This window comes from Canis lupus, chromosome 1 (genome assembly GCF_048164855.1).
Source record: "Canis lupus baileyi chromosome 1, mCanLup2.hap1, whole genome shotgun sequence".
In the NCBI taxonomy this organism is placed as follows: Eukaryota; Metazoa; Chordata; class Mammalia; order Carnivora; family Canidae; genus Canis; species Canis lupus.
Genome location: NC_132838.1, coordinates 42,829,708 through 42,850,360, shown reverse-complemented (window position 1 = coordinate 42,850,360; position 20,653 = coordinate 42,829,708).

The following is a 20,653-nucleotide window of genomic DNA, read 5'->3' as shown; positions in this document are numbered from 1 at the left end:
GGTTTTTTACTTAGTTGAGATTCACCCTATAAACCTTCAAACTTGTTTTGAAAAGAAATGTCTTGGTGAAGTTAGGAGTCTTGACCAAGAAGACTTTTGTTTTGATTAATTACTCCAATCAAGGATCTAACCCCCAGACCTTGCCTATAGCTAGGGCGTGAAGCCATCTTTAACAGGCTGGTTTACAGAGTCCTACAAATAAACCCAAATACCAATTTATTCCTTAGCCATGAGAAATTCAATGGTAAAAATCTGGGACACTTGCATCATTGGGCAAACCAAATAGGAAATCATTTTATGAATGGAAGTTTGCAGGAAAAGCAATGCAACCAGAAAAGCGTGGGAGTTGCTAGCTGATTCTATGTAGGAAAGGCTGCCACAGGGACTGAAAAAGTGTGGGGTTCTGGTCTCCCTGTTTATTGGTCAAGGTTTGCCTTAGTGCTTCCTGGTTGATGCTCCTTGCATCTCCCTTTAGTAAGCCCTGAGCTGGCTATTTTCAGGAAAACTTTTTCTAGCTTAATCTATGCACATTTGAACTATAGTATTTAAAATTGGATTTAGATGTGGGCTTGGCTGCTTTGCTAACTCTGTAATCTTAGTTAGATATAAAGGCTTTAAATCTGAGTTTCCTCACCCATAAAACGACAATAACATTCCTTCCTCTCAGGATTGCATGAGGATTAAATGAGATAATAACTTTAATGCACTTAGAACAGTGCCTACAACACATTAGGTGCTTACTATACATATACTATTATTTTTTATAAAACAATTTTTAAATAGAAACAGATATTATTTACAAATATCTATTTAATACTGGCATCTAACTTTTTCACAGAAGGAAAAACAAAGCAATGTTACCAGCTCATTGAAATGAACAACAGTCTTTAGAATAGTGCTTTGTGCAATCCTGGGGAATCGCTGATTTTTATTTTAAAAAAGGACTACTCATGGGCACAATTTTAATAAAAGAAGAAAACAACAACACTGATTGTGTTTGAGTGTAAGGATTATAAAATACATCTTAAATTTAGAGTTCAGAAATGCAGAAAGGAAAAAGGACTGCAGAGTTAAGAGGTGCTTTTGTGGGTTGTTTCCTCTATATGAAAGAGAATATTTAGAGAAACTAAAAAGGTCAAAGTAACCTGAACTCAAATTTTATTGACAAAAGTTTAAGTTACCTTTAGCATATGTCATCACACCATAATCACGACCATCAACTAATATTTACTGAGTGCTTACTGCACTCAAGACATTTTTGGTTAAGTGATTTGGAGAATTACTAAGAAGGATACAATAAGGTACCTGTCTTGAATGATTACAATCTAATTTGAGGGAACAGAATATAATACAAAAATAAATCCATTAAATAAAAAAAGCATGGTGAAAAAAAGCCAGCCTCCAAAATTTTCCAATGTTTTTTAGAATGTGCCTGTATCACTCTAACATAGAAAAAATATTTTAAAACATAAAGCTTCTGAGAGAAAGAGTAAACAGTTCTCTAGCTATTACAAATTTTTTGTCAATGGCCTCACAAAAGAAAGATTTTAGATCAAATGATATAAAAAATGCCAATTTCAACCTTTTTTTTTACATGAGCAACTAAAACTTTTATATGGTTCAACTTTCATTTCAACGTGTTATTTTTTTTTTAAGTCGGTACATACCGGTCTACTGTATCCGCTCTAAACTCTTGCTTATTTCTTCTAGAGCCTTTTCAGATTTGAGGGAAATTGGGGGGAGAAAAAAATTACATTATGTTTAAACTCAGGGATTGAAAAACTAGCACAAAAAGTTGATCAGTTATGCAGAAAAATTTCACCCAACACATTTCATAAAAAACAAAAATAAACGTGCATGGTAGATCTACTCCAGTAAACCATGTTAGTGCAGTGAGATCATCTAACCATCAAATTTGAGAATAATTTCCTCCAAAAAAGAATTGTTTTGTTTACAAGATTATGCAGATTGTGAACATATATGGACTACAATTGCCACCCTAAATATTTAACTTCACAATGAATAGTTAAATGTTTCAATTTTCCATATAATAGAAAAAGGTTTTTTTAAAGGTTCATATCTTCAGAAGTTGTGCGATTTGACCAATGTCCCTTTTTCCATGGTGCAGTGGATCTTAAAATCTGAAATTCATCTATATTTTGCTATACATTTTAAAAATAATTTTAAATTTCCACACAACAGTGAGTTATTTACAACCATAAATCTAAAATCTGAATTTTTAAGAATGACAGGTGATAACCTTACCTAAATAAACAAACAAACAAACAAATTAAAACAAGCAAGCCAACAAAAGATATTGACTTATTTAATATAGTTAAAGAGCTGTTTGGCTTTCATTCCTTGATAATCTAAAAATTCTCCTAATGAAAAAGACTGTCATTATAATTTATGAGCTCTGAAAATCTAGGAATCATATATCAAATCCTTGAAGACACCAACCACTGTGCCTACATATATCCCACATTCATGTCTCAGCATCATTTTGTAAGAGACGAGTACTCTTTCTGCTTTACGTGATTTTAAGATAATATGCAAGGCCATGGTCTGATTACATCTTTTCCTTGCAATTCTAATATTTGATTATCTGAGGTAAATTTAGTAGCATAGGAAAAAAAAATATAAAACTTACCTTCTAAAAAAAAAAAAAAACTTACCTTCTTTGAGAGCTACAGAATGTAATTCCTAATCAAATGGATTGGTACCAGATTCTGAAAATATTTGAAGCTACATGTTCATTTATCTGACTGACCAGAACCTTAGAACCTACCAAAATAAGATCTATAAATCAAATATTTTTTTGGACAAAGCTAACACTGTTTATTTAGGCATTGATAGCATGCCTGAGAGACTCATTTCTGCTTTCAGAAAGCACAGAACAACTATCTCAAAATACACCAGTAATTTTTTTTCAAAAGATGGCACAGGGAAAGGAGGTAGAGATGGCCACTGGTGTTCAGGGTAGACACAGCACAAGCTAGTGAAAAAGTTGGAGTAACAAGTAACAAGTATTTTGCATTCTGAGCCTTAGAGGTGAAAATGTATATTGAGAAAAGAGATGCTGCAAAATACTAATTATAACAGACAATGGCATAATATTTTTACTATATAAAGTGCTCTTTTAAATATTTTTCTTTTTTTTTTTAGATCTTATTTATCCTTTGAGAGAGAGAGAGAGAGAGAGAGAGAGCTTATGCACACCCAAGCAGAGACAGAGAGAGAGAAAGAGGTTCCCAAGCCGACTCCATGTAGAGCACAAAGCCCTAAGTGGGGCTCAATCCCAAAACCCTGAGATCATGACCCAAGTCAAAATCAAGAGTCAGATCTTAACCAATGGAGCCATCCAGGCGTCCCTGAATCTATTTTAAAAATGGAACATGTGTAAAAATAGATATGCCCTACAGCCCAGCAATTGCCCTGCTGGGGATTTACCCCAAAGATACAGATGCAGTGAAACACAGGACACCTGTACCCCAATGTTTATAGCAGCAATGTCCACAATAGCCAAATTGTGGAAGGAGCCTCGGTGTCCATCAAAAAATGAATGGATAAAGAAGATGTGGTTTATGTATACAATGGAATATTACTCAGCCATTAGAAACGACAAATACCCACCATTTGCTTTGATGTGAATGGACCTGGAGGGTATTATGCTGAGTGAAGTAAGTCAATCAGAAAAGGACAAACATATCGTCTCATTCATTTGGGGAATATAAAAATTAGTGAAAGGGAATAGAGGGAAAGGAAAGAAAATGAGTGAAAAATATCAGTGAGGGTGACAAAACATGAGAGACACCAAACCCTGGGAAATGAACAAGGAGTAGTGGAAGTGGAAGGGGAGGTGGGCAGGGGGTTGGGGTGAGTGGGTGATGGGCACTGAGGGGGGCACTTGGCGGGATGAGCACTGGGTGTTATTCTATATGTTGGCAAATTGAACTCCAATAAAAAAAATTTTTAATAAAATTAAAAAAATTAAAATGGAACATGTGACCAGAAAAACTAGCAAAAGACTTACAGAAGACTGAAAACTTAAAGTCTTTAAACTTAATTTTTTTAAAGTTCAACCCAACTGGTAATCAAAGAATTGTAAATTTTTAAGGCTGTATGTGATCATTTGTGAAATTACATTTATGGTCTGATGATGTAGGAAATAAGCACTCTGACACATTATCAGTGGAAGCACAAATTGTTATAGCCTTCCTAGAGAGAAATGACTTCAGCTCAAAATCTCAACATTGAAGGGGGAAAAAAGCTTTCCTATTGTCTCATCTACATTTCAAAATAATATAATTGAAAAAATACCTCATTCATGAAAGCAAAACCAAAAAAATCTATACACATAGAAAATCTCTAAAAATACACAATGTTATAGACTCAGAAACTTAGTATTATAAATGTGTTTTTATTTTCAAAATTAGTTTCTAAATTGAGGCCTGCTGAAGAAATAAGCACATGAGAATAAGCCTAAATATATCTGAAATGGAATAAGAAGAGTTACCCTACAGGTTATAATCAAGTATTGCTTAAAACTAAGATTGATGCAGTGAAAGACAGTTCATTCATGTGACCAAATTATAAGTTTGGGTTTTTTTTGTTTGTTCATTTGTTCTTTCAAGTAGGCTCCACACCCAGTGTGGAGCCCTACACAGGGCTTGAACTCACAACCCTGAGATCAAGACCTAAGCATTAAGAGTAGGACACTGAACTGACAAGGTCCAGGTGCCCCAAATTATAAGTTTAAAATGGAGCTGTTATGGACTAAACTGTACCCTCAAAAAATTCATAAGTACCTCAGAATGTTGATTGTACTGAGGAAAACTCTTTAAATAGGTAATTAAGGTAAAAGGTCATTAGGGTAGGCCCAATCCAACATGACTGACATCCTTATAAGAAGAGGAAATTAAGACACGTCAAAACCGGCAAAACCAGAATAATGTCTGTAGTTCAGTTAATAGTATTTTACCAATGACAATTTCCGTATTGTAATAATGTTCTATGGTTTTATATGAGACATTATCATTGGGGGAAGCCAGATAAAGCTTCCACGGGAACTCATTGTTCTGTTTTTGTAACTTCTTGTAAGTCTAAACTTATTCTAAAAGAAAAATATTTCAGAAGTATACATTGTAATGGGCAATTCTGAGGGGAAAAGGGGGCCTGCTTAAGCAGCCATTCCTTCTTTCTGAGATCATTTCATTTCCTTTTGGAGTAAAATGGTATAAATATTCCCACACTGCACACAAGGCAATGGAATTCTCAATCAAGGAGCTTTTATACTTTCAACCCAAATGCATCTAGATTGGCCATCATATGTGACTTCAGTAAGAAAATTCTTCTCAGAGCCAAGGCCTAGGGACTCAATCCAAGCTGGTCTAACTCGACCATCTCTCCAGGGCTTTACATCTGATGTAATGAAGGAAAGACAGTCAGAGATTATTCATTCCTGAAGGGTCACATGGCACTTGCCCTGCTCTTCCAATGGCTTGTAAATCCTGTGATCTCCCGAGCATTCTTCCAGTATATTCCCTTTTGTTTGAGTTACCTGAAGCTGGTGAGCAAAGCACTATGACTATAGTTATATAGAATTATAATGGTGTCTTATCCAGGCTTATTTTAAGTAAAGTGTTAAGTGAATTTTCCTCTCATAAATTCTCCTCCATTTAGGGACAATTGGTCATAGATTATAATTTCTTTGAATAATAAAAGCTCAAATTAAAATATTTCCAACTCTGCCAAAAATTAACAGCAGATCATTTGTGTCTTATGGGTCTCCAGACTGGAACTTTCACCAACCAGTTTACTCTCCCAGATCAATTTTTTGGTCAGATGGTCTTCATTCTCTGGCATTTTATTTAAGCAAAGGAAATCAATAAATTAATCACAAGTAAGGCTACAGAGTTTGGAATCCAACAGACCTCACTGGACACCCTGGTCCTCAATCACTGTGCTGGTATTAAGAGCTTGTGTGACAGACCTGACCTCTTTGAGCTTCTGTTTCCTTCTCCAAAAACTGAAGGTAATATCACTATCTCATGGATTATTTGGAGTACTAAATAAGAGTTTCTATAATAATACTCCTGAAACTGTCAGGCACAAAGTAAATATTTCTTAAGACTTTGGCCATGCATCAGATAACTTAAAGATGAAGGAAGAAGAAGAGGAAGAGGAGGAAGAGGAGGAGGAATGAAGAGGGGAAAAAAATGCTCCTTCCTGTCCCCTAAAGACAAAAGAACTTATGATGCTTTAAGTTTTCATGTCACTTTATCTATATTATTCATTGTGTCCTTGCAACAGACACATGAAATAAAGCAAATATTCTTTTTCCTACTGTAAAGGGAAAAACTGAAGCATCATGTTGAGTAAAGGACAGAGCCAGGTCCAGAATCAAAGTTCTGACCCTACTTTTCTGATTTCCCCTGCCTGGTTCATATTTTTTTTCTGGAACAATTATTTTTGGCACACCTACAACTGTCTAATTCAGAAATATCCAACTCCCATGCCAAAAATCACGATATAACTATCGCTGGTATTGTGACTTAAATAATGTCTTTGGCTATGTGTGAAGAAAAAAAAGTTTTATATGTGTATAAAACAAATGGATACTGGAACTGTTCCCTACTCTAGTCCTAAAACTGGGACAGTTATATACAAAATATTTTGGGTTATGTTACCTAAAGGACATAAGCCTCAATGGTACTCTACAAGGATGGCATATAATATGACATATCATTCTGCACTGCATCAGCTGTCAAATAGGCATGGACATTTGACTGTGTGACATTATCAGGCCAGAACAGAATCTGGTTTCTTAGTGCTCCTCTGTTAGAGAAAAGATGGCCTTGTAAAAATTCTTTCTCCATGTTTTGTATTTTGCGATTTCAACAATATCCCATTTGGGGTTGGAAAAATAGATCATTCTAGCAAATGTATCTTGCAATAAAGTACATCAGTGAAACGAGACATAGGCCATAAAATAGGAGCTAGCTCTCATGATGATTTCAATAATATAATTAAGAGCCCAGAGTAATTTATTAAAACTTTTTATCTATAAATGGAAATTCAATTCAAGGTAGGCTCATAAAATGTTAAATTTGAAGAACATTAGAAATTATTACTCTAGCCATCATCCCCCTCCTCTGTTTTTAGATCATGAACCTGAAGATCAGAGAGGTTACGTAACATTCCAAGGTAACATAGACCCAGAGAAGATAGCAGAAAGATTTCAAAATTTAGGATCTGGAATTTGAGTTGTGTCTCTGCTTCATGCCAGTTCTATCACCTTTTGTATGCCATTTAATAATATATACATAATCTGTAATAATTTATGTTTTGACAGTTGGGGAAAATAGTCCAACTGTTTTCTCATAGCAAAATGGTATAATGAAAAAAACACAAAAACAATATGTACATTTTAGGTTGTAGTGAGAATTAACCAAAAACTCCCTCTATTAAAAAATTTCCTTTTTTTTAGAGGGTTTTTAAAATTAATTTATTTATTCATGATAGAGAGAGAGAGAGAGAGAAGCAGGCTCCCTGCTGGGAGTCCGACGCGGGACTCGATCCCGGGACTCCAGGACCACGCCCTGGGCCAAAGGCAGGCGCCAAACCACTGAGCCACCCAGGGATCCCCAAAACTCCCTCTATTAAAAAACACTTTGTAACCTATAAATTTCCACACAAATGTTGGTTATAAGTAATAGAATGCTAAGTGATGGAAATTTCTGTTTTCTCAACCTGTTGTATTCCACTTAGAGTTCCTAAAGAGCCAAGACTGTCTTTCATCACTGTGTCCTGAAAACCTATCACTGTGCCTGGCATATAAAAGGCAGTCAACAACTATTTGTTAAATGGTTATTTTTGGAAATTATGTTGTCAGATAGAGATTGAATAAATCTTGTTTCCATAATTCACATGACAAGATAATTCTATGATGACTTTCTTTTTTTATCTCAAGGAAAATGTCTGTGTCCACCAGAAAGGTTTTTTAATTAGGTAGGAGGGAAACAAGATGGTGGACTGAACTGCCTCTTCCCAATTGCACATCCCTAAAATTGGGGTGGAAAAAAAAGGAAAGGTCTAGTTCCTATTTCTTATTTTTAATGTCCTGTGGACAGGAAGTAGACATTTCAATGGTCATAATACAAATATTTCTAAACCTAAGCAAGGTGTAAGAGCAAATTATCAAACTTGCAAGGTTATAGAAAGTTCATTAGTCACCAACTATCATTTAAAGCATTACTGGAGATGTTTTAAAGAAAATAATTAATCCAAGACAGAGATGTGAGACCAAAACCAATGATGATGAGCATAATGAGAGACATAGATAAATGGACTAGAACTGAAATAAACACATGCAGTTATGGTCAACTGATGTTGGTGAGGGCACCCAAATAATTCAGTGAGAAAAAAGAAGCGTCTTTTCAATGGGGTATTTCTAGATAGTGGCATGCAAAAGAAAGAAGTAGGGCAACTACCTTACCTCTATACAAAAAACTAACTCAAAACAGATAAAATAGCTAAATGTAAAAGCTAAAATTATAAAACTCTAAGAATTCAGAGGTGTAAAACTTTGTGGCCTTGGATATGCTGTCTTAGATATGACACTAAGAAGAAACAATAAAAATTTAAAATAATGATAATTAGGACCGCATCAAAATTAAAACTTGGGCAACCCTGGTGGCTCAGAGGTTTAGCACCGCCTTCAGCCCAGGGCATGATCCTGGAGACAGGGGATTGAATCCCATGTCAGGCTCCCTGCATGGAGCCTGCTTCTCCCTCTGCCTGTGTCTCTGCCTCTGTGTGTGTGTGTGTCTCTCATGGATAAATAAATAAAAATTTTAAAAAAATTAAAACCTTTGAATTCAAGCATACTATCAAGAAAATGAAAGACAGAACAAAGAATGATAGAAGATATTTTCAAACCATATAGCTGATAAGAGACTTGTATCTAAAGAGCTACAACTCAATAAAAAGGAGACAAATAATCCAATTTTACAAATGGCCTAAAGCTCTGAACAGGTATATTTCTAAAGAAGATATACAAATCTCTAATGAGCACCTGAAATAGGCTGGATATCACAAGTCTTTAAAGAAATTCAAATCAAAACCACAATAAGATGTGGAGAAATCAGAACCCTCATGCATTGCTGGTGGGAATGTATTACAGTGCAGCTGCTTTGGAAAACACTTTGGCAGTTCCTCAAAAAAGATAAACATAAAGCTACCATATGACCCAGCAGTTCCAGTCCTAGGTGTAGAAACAGGAGAAATGAGAACAGGTATCTACACAAAAACTTGTACAAAATGTTATAGCAACATAACTCACAAGAACCAAAAAAGGTAAAACAATCCGTATGTTCATCAACAGATAACCAGATTTAAAATGTATTTATTGTGTCATCCATACAATGGAATAATATTTAGCCATTTAAAAATGAAGCACACTGTAGTACTTGGGTGGCTCAGTGGTTGAGCGTCTGCTTTTGTCTCAGGTCGTGATCCCACACGCATGATGGAGTCCTGCATCTGGCTCCCTCCTCAGCAGGGAATCTGCTCATCCCTCTACCTATGTCTCAGCTTCCTCTGTGTCTCTCATGAATAAATAAAAATCTTTTAAAAAATGAAGCCCTGATATATTCTACAACATGGATGAAACTTAAAAACGTTATGCTAAGTGAAAGAAGCTAGTTACAAAAGGCCACTTTTTATAGGATTCCATTTATATGAAACATCCAAAATAGGCAAATTTATAAAGACAAAAAGTAGATCAGTGGTGGCTCAGGAGTGAGGTAACGGAATGGGGTTTCTTTTAGGGGAGACAAAAAAAAATTATAAAATTAGATTGTGGTAATAGTTGTACATGCTGCAAATATGCTAAAAAATTGAATTCTACAAAAAAAATTGAATTCTAAATTTTCAATGGGTAAATTGTATATCATATGAATTATAACTCAATATAGCTGTTTTTTAAATAACTAGATAGTTCCATAGATAGTATTATGAGCATTGGTGTATAATGAAAAGGATTACAATAAACTATGAAGAGAGGAAAGCCAAGGGTGTGCCACTAAAGCAGTATTCAGATAAAAAGTCAGTGACTTAAATGTATTCACTAGAAAATCAAAAAGACTAAAAAAAAGAAAAAGAAAAAGAAAGAAAACCACAAAGACTAAAAAATGAGGTAAGCCTCAACTCAAGAAATTAAAGAACAAAACATTCCCCCCTTAAAAAAATACAAGAAAGGAATGAATAAAGAGAAAGGCAGAAAAAATAAATCTACAAATAAACTAAATAGTTAATTTTTAAATAACTGACCAATCAGACTTACTGCTTTTATTTTTCTTTCTTTTCTTCGAAAAGAACAGTAAGGTAGGATAATAATATGAGGAGGTGCTCTCTGTATGACTTGCTTTTTTTTCTATCTCTCACTGCAACACTCCCCAAAGCACTGTCCTCCCACAACGTACCTTTCCCCCAACCCTGAAAAATCAGCATCCATGTGCTTTCACCATCATCTCCTCTGATGCTCATGGAAACCACCTCAGCCAATGTGAAAGTTCTCCCACATTACAATATCCTGAAGGTGGTGAGAATACCCAGAATGGGGAGTAAAAGACCGTCAGTGGGATGGCGGGGACCACTGATGGGCCTCACTCTGAGACCTCCTCTGAGAAAGCCCTCAGCGATCTCTGGTATTGACACAGTCATGAACCCACATTTGCTTAATTTCACAAAAGAACTTTACCAAATGCACATTTATGATTATGTAAAATGAATCAAAGTCAAACCCAAGGAAACAAAACCATATGGAGTGCAACCTTTACAAGCAGAGCTGTGGAATTAATAATATGCCATCAATAGGTAGTACTTAGGCATGTGGGGCATAAGTCCTTTATGTGTATTAACCCCTTTAATTGCCAAAATATGGCTATATAAATGCTATGGTTGGTTCCATTTGACAAGTAAGAGCTTGGACGGAGCAGTTAGTTCATTTGCACTAGTTCACAACGCTAGTAAATGGTAGAGTCAGGATTTGAATACAAGCCTCTGGCTCTCCTGAATCAATGCTCTTAGCCACTTTAAATAATCCCAGTACTTTAAAAAGCTAACAGACATGAATCAAAAGAGCAGTAGAACACCTTGACTCAGTAAATGATTTTATTTATGAAGATTTTTAAAAAAGAAAAATATTGGGATGCCTGGGTGGTTCAGTGGTTGAACATCTACCTTCAGCTCAGGTCGTGATCCCAGGGAGCTGGGATCAAGTTTCCCATTGGGCTCCCAGCGGGGAGCCTGCTTCTCCCTCTGCCTCTGCCTATGCCTCTCTCTGTGTGTCCCTCATGAATAAATAAATAAAAATATTTTTAAAAAGAAAAATATTAACAAATTTGGCTGATAAAATTTCAACATAATGGCTATTACTTTTCCTCATCCACAGAACAACAAGATTTAGACAAATGAATTGATATCACCTTGAGCTCTATACATTAATTTTGATTTATATCTATTTGTAATTAAGGCTTTTAAAAAGAGTTAATGTTGGTTATCCAAAACTAAAATATCAATTTTTTTAAAAGTAGAATTAAAAAGATGGTAAATATAGAGACTTTGAAAAGTAAGGGCAGTCAAGGTAAAAACTGGTAGCAAGAAAAGTGAAATCTATGGATTATGATTAACTTCAAAAAATATGAATTATCAATATTGGTACATGAATAAATAAAGCTAAACATTCCAGTAATTACAGAGTAAAGTAGAAAATTAGTCAAAGCCTATCTCCTAAGAAACACACTAAGTCTGAATAGTTTTACAGACAAACTCTACAAAATTCTCAAGTAATGGGTAATATAAACTAACCAACACTCAGGGAACTACATAATAGGTTGGCCCCTCACCTGCTTTTGTAAATAAAGTTTTATCGGAACACAACCACACCCAGTCGTTTTGCACACAGGCTAGGGCTGCTTCACTGCTACAAAGGCAGAGGCCTAAAATATTTACCATCTGATCCTCTACAGAAAAACTTTACCTAGAGGAAGGAAATCAAATATTCAACAAACATACATGGTGACCATGAAAATGCACCACTCAGATCTTCTGCTGTGGGCAGCACAACTGACAGACATCCTGGCTACTGTGGCCAAATCCACTGCTGTGTTCACACTGAGGCCATGATTCCCTTACATTGCTTCAAGTCAGTGACCAAGAAAGGCAAGGCTGCTAGGCACAGATTTCCTGCAAGGCACAAGCACAGGATTCCTCTGACAGGTGACTTTGGCTCAAGGGTGAAGGGTTCTTATAACCACACGCTACCTTAAGAGTCAGTCAGCCTACCCTACTTGCCTTCTCCCTTGTCCTCCTCCTCCCCCTCCCCCTCCCTCTTTTGTGAGCCTAGACCTGCATGGTGTTCTGACCACCACATCCTTTGCTCTCTCCCCTTTTCTCCTCACAAGAATTATCCCTAATAAACCTCTTGCACATTGAACCTTGTCTTGGTTTCTGCTTCTCAGATGACCTGAACTAGCATCACATGTAAAAATTGCTACCCCTGACTGTTTTTGCATTAGGGAAATGCAAAATAAAACAACCACACTCCATTTTTCACTCACTGAGATCAGCAAAATTTATCAATTGGACCATATCAATTATTGGTGACTGTGGAGAAACAGATTTTCTCATACTACTAGAGGTAAATTGGTTTAGCCACACAAAAAAGCAACTTGAGAAGTGAGTACACACGTTAACCTAGCCATTCTGCATCTTCATAACCATCCTAGAGAAATATGTGCAATGAGGATACATAAGGTGTTTCACTGCAACATTTTTGGTAATAATGTAAAACTGGGAATATCTAACCGTATCATTATACAGGTTATGAAATATCTATGTTATGAAATTCCATGCAGGACATTATAGGAAGGAAGATAGATCTATATGTACTGAAAGATCCAAGACATCCTATTAAGTGATGAAAGTAAGATGTAGAGTAATACATACTATGTAATACCATTTATGTTTACAATACATTCAAAAATCTATACCTCTCCTTCCCTCTTCTCTCTCTCTCTCTCTCTCTCACACACAAACATACACACACACACACACACACATTTACAAACTGGTATCAGTGACTGTATTTAGATAGAGGAATGGAACTAAGCATGGTGAGGGAAATTTTACTTTACCTGGTATTTTGTTAATTTTCATATTTTATTTTCATGGGGAAAATATACATATTTTTTAAATTCAAGTGATAGCAATTCTTCTCTTCCTTCTCTCCTTGGGGCTCTGGGCAATATCTGAGGCTTCATGAACAATGCATGTAATGGTATATATTACATATATGGGATCTAGAAACTCCTTCAAAGATCAAGGCTGCAAAGAAATCACATTATCTAGGAGTTCTGTGTCTAATTCGAGAGAAAAACACTGCATGGTTATTGGAGAAGAATCCATAGAACATTTAATTCTAGAAAACTTTAAAATAGCTAAGAGAGGATTCATTCAAGATTAAGTAGGTGGATAGATAGACATATTGCTGATAGACAAGAAGAAACACATATATTCAATAGCTATCTAGATACATTAAAATACACATTACACATAACATTACAAATTGTTTGTAATTTATATTTCTTGTGATCCGGCTTAGGCATCAAGTAGAAAAACCTGACAGGTCAGGGGCTGTAAGAACCATTGGCTGTCATTCTTTTAATGTGGTTAATGCTTCTGTCATTGAGACTCAGAAGTAGATAAAGAATTTAGTGAAGAACAAGCCTGGAACCACAGAATCTTACCCAGAATGGATCCAGTTCTGTCTCTACTTAAGTGGCCTCACATTCATGGGACTCTTTATTGAAGAGGAATAATTATTTATCTGCCTGAAGTTATCCATCTGCCCCTATTATCTCTTCAGTGAAACCTTTTAATACTACATGAGCCGCACATCAATTCCTAATAGTAGCAAAAGCACATATCTTGGCTTCCTCTGTAAAAACATCAATAACTCTAATAGTTAACTTCTTGTCACCCTTAGTACTCTCTTCCATATTAGGCCACAGAGAAAACTGTGGAGCAGGACTGAAAATCACGTAATCAACAATGTTTTCTTAGTTTTTGGGGTTTTATGACTGTCGATAGCAAACTAAGAAATCACCGGTTATCATGAATCAATCCGAATCCCAGGAGCTAGGGACTCGGGTTTCTGTAGGAGCCTTGTAGGGTCTCTAAAGACTAGTGGGTCACTGTAGGATGGCAGTGACTTCTAGGATTGAAGTTGGCTCATAACCTTGCCCCTTTACCTACTCCTGCCCTGCCTACAGTTAGGATATGCCTGTGTCACAGGAACCCATAAGAGCAGTGTCCTTGCCTAAATTTAACTACGATATAGAGAAAGAATCTCAGCAGAAAAATATGCTCACCCAGTGCACCCTGTACCAAGGCAAGGTTCACTCTTGCTTCCTAGAATTTTGTGTTATTCTAATTTTACCTTTCGACTCCTGTCCCTACCAGGAGTAGGCCTGCCCCAATCAGTAAGAGTTGGCATTCCTCCTTCAGCTTGTGTAAACACAATTTTATGATTGTTTATGCATCAGATTAGTCTATTTTATTTATAACATAATAATGGTCACCATCTGTTGAGCTTCTACCATAGGCCAGGCACTTTCCACCATTCATTCATTGCTGGTGGTAATGCAAAATGGTACAGCTCCTTTGTTAGACAGATTGGCAGTTTCTTACAACACTAAATATGCTCTTACCATATAAACCAGAAACCATGATTCTTAGTATTTACCCAAAGGAGTTGAAAACATGTCTACATGAAAACTTGCACACAGATGTTTATAGCACTATTATTCATAACTGCCAAAGATTGGAGCAACCAAGATGTTCTAGGAGTAGGTGAAAGGATAAATAAACTGTGGTAATCCAGACAAGGGAATATTATTCAATGCTAGAAAGAAATAAGCCTACCAAGCCATCAAAAGACATGGATAAATCTTAAATGCATATTTCTAAGTGGAAGAAGCCAAACTGAAAAGGCTACATATCATATGATATGATATGAAAGGCTATATCATATGATTCCAACTATATATGACATTCTGGAAAAAAACAAAACTATGCAGACCACTAAAAAAAAAAAAGACAAATGATTTTTAGTGGTTGAGAGGAGGAAGGGATTAATAGGTAGAGCACAGAAGATTTGTAGGGCAGTGAAACTACTCTGTCTGCTACTATAATGATGGATATGTGTCATTATGAATTTGTCAAGACTTCATAGAATGGACAAAAGCAAGAGAGAAACTTAGTGTAAGCTATGGACTTTGGGTGATAATGATGTGCCAATGTTGGTTCATTGATTGTAACAAATGTACCACTCTGGAGGGAGATTTTGACAGTCAGGGAGGCTGGGGGGAGGGAGAAGGAAGGGGAGGAGGAAGTATGTGAGAAATCTCTATACCTTTCACTCAGTTTTGCTGTGAACATAAAACTCCTCCAAAAAGTAAAGTCTATTTTTTAAAAAACTATTCATTCAAAATTTACTTTATTTACTCTATCCTAGTCATGGATTATTTAATCCCTAAGGATTTTTCCCCTAAGGATTTATAATCCTCTCCAATGGCCAAACTACTCAATTCATTCCAGCTAAATGCAATGAATAAAAGAAGTTCCAGAAAGGGAATATGAATCATTGAGATCAGTATGGTTCAGTGCATGTACCTGAGTTGGCCCATGTAGGAAGACTAAGTTGCATGTCACATCTATTCAACAGCCACAGTACGAACGCTCTCATCCCTTCAAAATACAAGAATGTCCAATATTATGTAGTCAACTTCTTGGAGCTCTCTGGAAATGACCGAGTCCTTACTCTACTCTTCTTACTAACCACATGTTTTGGAAAAAAACCATTAGGGTGCAACTGGCACTGATATTTTCCAAATAAAACATTTATTTCTGAAAGTATAAATTGTCTTATTTTTCTGTTGTAAGCACTGGTTTTGTTGGCAAATGGAAATATGAGTTACAATTATTGTGGCAAGGCAGTTGGAGTGCCTGCGGTTTTCTTTTTCTTTTTCTTTTTTTTTTTTTTTTTTCATATTTCCATAGGCTGGTGGCCACAGTGATGGCTTTCTCATCAAGCAGGAGTCCTGGCAACTCTCCAGGGACCTTCTGATAGACTTCTTGGCAACAGGACCCAGGCTCATGATGCAGATGTGCTACTTTAAGGTCTTTGAAAACTCTTCTCTTTCTCCACAGCTGTCCATATGCCATAGGAATTATAGTATTCATGCTGTATTCTTATTACTACAGGTTTGGCAAATAGTCATGTTTCACAGTATTATGCATGCAATCCAGAGGATGTTTCAATCATGTACTGCTGCACAGCAAACCACTCCCCAAAAATCAGTGGCTTGAGACAACACTGATTTTTCCTTTCTCATGATTCTATGGGTTGTCTGGGCACTCCTGTTCATTAGTTAGGTCCCCCATGTAGTTGCATTCAGCTGAAAAAAATTACTCTCCATGTGATCTTAGGATCTCTTTCCAGATCTGACTTGTGGGTCCCAAGAGGGCAAGCCTCAGTGTGTAAGCACTTCATCAAACTTCTGCTTACATCACATCTGCTAATGTCCCATGGTCCAAAGCAAATCACATGGCCAAGCCCAAGGATTATACAAGGGCGTCAATAGCAGGAAGTGTGATTCTGTGGTGGCTGTCCATGTAACAGTCTACCCAGAGGGAGGAAAAAATAATTATCTGATTGAATGGATTTAGTTTAGGAACAAAGACATTAAATATAAAAACAATGGTTGGACATATAAGGGCCTAATATCAATAATAACTAATATACAAATTGACAGTTATGACATGCCAGGCATTGAACTAAATATTTCATGTTTACTATTCCACTTTACCCTCATTCCAACTTTACAAGATTAGTACCTTTACAAATCCTCATTTTATGGACCACAGAACCAATGCTCAGATATGGAAGCCAGCAGTAAAAGGTAGGGTTCAGGGTGAGAATCCAGTGAGTACAATTCCAAAGTTCATGCTCTTAATCCCCATATTATCATACTTTGAAATAGATGGTATAGAGGTCCCCAGTGTAGTGACAGTGGCATGTCTTTAAAAATTACTCTTTAACTTTAAATTGAAGTCAATCACCCCAAGTCCCAAACTAGTGAGTCAGAATGGCTTCCTGTCAACAAAGACTTCTGCTGAGCAGACTTCTATTCTCCTTGTCCAATTCACCTGACTTCAGGTGACACACATCTAGATACAGTTCCCTCTCATTTAGGGTAGAACACAACCTGGCCAGCCACCGCCGCTTCAGAGCCTGGCACTAGGCTCCTCTGTGGAGGAAGCAGAACAGCACAGTAGGAAAAACACCGGTTAGACCACCCAGCAGCATGATCTGACACCAGTCACTTAACCTCCCTTGGACTGTTTCTTCAGCTTATAAAAGAGGCTAATAACAGTGTCTGCTTCAGGGAGTTTAGGGCAAGATTAAATTAGATAAAGCTTACAAGGAACTCAACTGCAATCTCTAGAACATAAATAGATGGTAACTATTGTTATTAAGATTAAGTGCTTTTCAGAACTTCTTTGGAAGTCACCTTTTCCTTGCCAGTCATATACTTTGAGAGAAGCATTTCTGGGGCTTTATCATTCCTGTGGTGATCCTTCTAAGGATAATCAGCAAAAACATGTAGATTCTATATTAGCTTATTTATAAGAAATAATCAAAGGAAACTTTTAAGGAAGCTACTTGACTTGGCCAGGAAAAAAAAAAAGAAAAGAAAAAAACAGGCAACGTGATTCTCAAAAGTATGCAAACCATGTTTCCAAAGTCATAGATTATATATCCTGTCTGTTTGTATGTCAGCTCAACCTCTGTACTAAGGGTAATAAAATCAAATCACATGGGTGAAGAATCACATGGAAATGCATTCTTTTAAATCTAATATTTTACTTAATTTTATGTATTATTGCTAAAAGAAGAAAAATTCAAAAACAAGTACTGAGTTAAGAGTCTAATGTTTAAAGACACATAAACACTTTGTAGATTTCTCATGTATTTTACAAGACTAGCATTCCTCACATTGCTACAATTATGCACAACTAGAGTTCCACATGTATGATGGGCATTGTGTGAAGTTTACAAAATGAAGGTGCCTAGGGAAGTATTTTGTGTCACGTACAAACTCTTCTGGTCCCTTTAAACACTATCACAAGCAAAAGGAAGCCATGAAAGATATGAAAGCAGAATAATGCCCACAAATAATCTTCACAATTCCCTGTTGCTTACGGAAATCAAGGTCCTCTAAAGAGTTGAAGGATGGTTTAGGAAACTTTTATATAAAGTGGGAAACGTAAGTATCCATTCAAATGTCTCTTTTTCTAAAACATGAAAATTTCAGTCTTCTCAATAAGGTCTGTTTTGAATTTTTTTCACTTTCACGCACCTTGAACAAATAATGAAAGCAATTGAGACATCCTGGTACAGAAGGAAAAGCGAGAGCTGAATCTGCTGGAACTAACTGCAAACTCCACATTCATCCACTTGCTAGTTTAGTGACCAAGAGTGAGCCCCTTTATCTGTAAAAATGAGAATCATAATTCCTCCTTTGAGAATTGACGTGAGAATTATATGAGTCATTGTGGATGAAAATGCTTGGTACACCATTTGGCACAGAACAGGCATTTATTAAATGTTTATTTTGTTCTGCCTTCTTAATAGGCTTTTCTTTCTTAACACCAATTACCTTCAAATCTGCACATTAGAAAAAAAAGTCCTTATTAAAAGCCTTAGTCATTGGCAAAATATAAGCTTTTACCTAAAAGCTCTACATTAAGGGATTAAATTCTTTGCAAACCTTAACAGAGAAATTAACAGTTGCCTTCCATACATGGAGCACATGAACTAATCATACAGTTCACCAGTACCTACCATCATGCTTCTAGAATGAATCATTAGATTTTACACCTATGTGCATAACCAGGAACATAATAAAAGCCAACTAATAATTTTTAGGAGTACAACAGTTGATGCAAAAGTGCATTTGCTGCCAAGAAGGCCTCATGAGCTTCATCCATCCTCTACAAAAAAAAAAAAAAAAAAAATCACAAGATACCAATCACCCTTTCTCTCAGTTTTTCCAGGTATGGATCAGTTGGGTCATTAGCACACAGAGCTTTGCAATGCCCTCATTTACAGAAGGAGAGACAGCTGCTGGAAGGCCTGGAACCCATTCTCCTGATTCTCAGTCCACTGCACGATATGCACTAAGTCCCTCTATAAGCAGCCTTCAATCCTTTTTGTTAACTTAGGGGCAGAAGAGGGAATAGTATAGTGTAATGAATATTGTGGATTGGCACTCAACATCCACTCCTCCCTTCTTGTGGTCCAGTATTTTTTTTTTCCAAACTGCTGGTTGCCATCCATTAGTCTGCCATGAAGTCAACTTAGGGAGTCAAGATTGGCATTTCTTAATGGAGTGGCATATCCTAGAGTAGCAATGAATTGCACAGCAAATACTAAAATAGAATCTATCAGGGCATCCCATTGTCTTGTGAATCTTTTATCTCAGGTAGATATGAATGTGACTGTGTGTACGTGTGAATTGAATTTTAGAGTAGAGTTTATCAAACAGCTTGGAAAACACTGTTCTGGCACACATTTCTGTACCTCTGACATTGAGACACTAGATACAATATTTCCCAGAATCCCTCCAGAAAAGACTCCAGGTGTAATTTGGGTTTTGCCAGTTAGATGCCCGTGTATGAGATCTGGAAAATGACAGTGGTAATGCCTCTACTCCACAGCTATTTCTGTTGGCAAGCACGTGGTGGACACTTGTGGATTTCTGTGGCATCCTTGGCGGAGGATGCAGCATACAGTCATAAGACACATGGATTCTGAGAGGCAAGGCACAAGGCATCCATTTCCTGTTGGTCCAGATGGCAGCAGGAAATGGATTTAGCAGGAGAGGAGGCACCGTAAAAGTGGTAGCTTCCAGATCTTGGTAGTATCAATGAGATTCTGGATCCTCTGGTGTTCTGACTACAGAAGTAGCAGCAATCTTGGTGGCTTCATTCTACGATGTGCCTTTGGGAATTGCTGTGGAAAACTCAACCTCAAGTCTATTCTTCAGCCCTCACATGATTCTGCAAGCCACTTAATACCCTATAATAAATCCTTTCTTGGTTAAGCTACTTGGAGTAGTGTCTATTCTGTACTCTACACTGTTAAAACTAACAGGAAATGGAAAAATAGAATAAAATCTTCTTTTGGTACTCAACACTATACTGGAACCTAGTTATGAATCTTAACAGAGAATTCTGAAAAGAAGGAAAAACCCAAATAATTTAAAGTCATAGATATTTGGGGAGTTTTTGTTGTCGTTCTGGTTTTTGTGGGTCCTATACCATCAAGTGATCAATAAACAATTGTTCATGGATTTAAAAAAAAAACATACACAATGGAAAAACACCAAATGGCTTCATACTTTCATAACTAGTTGCAAGGAGAATGAATGAATCTGTCTGAACTAAGACTGTAAAAAGGGGTCCTGGAAAGATCCTGAGATGGGAATATGGAGGCAGGGGGTTTGTTGAACTGCATGCTCAG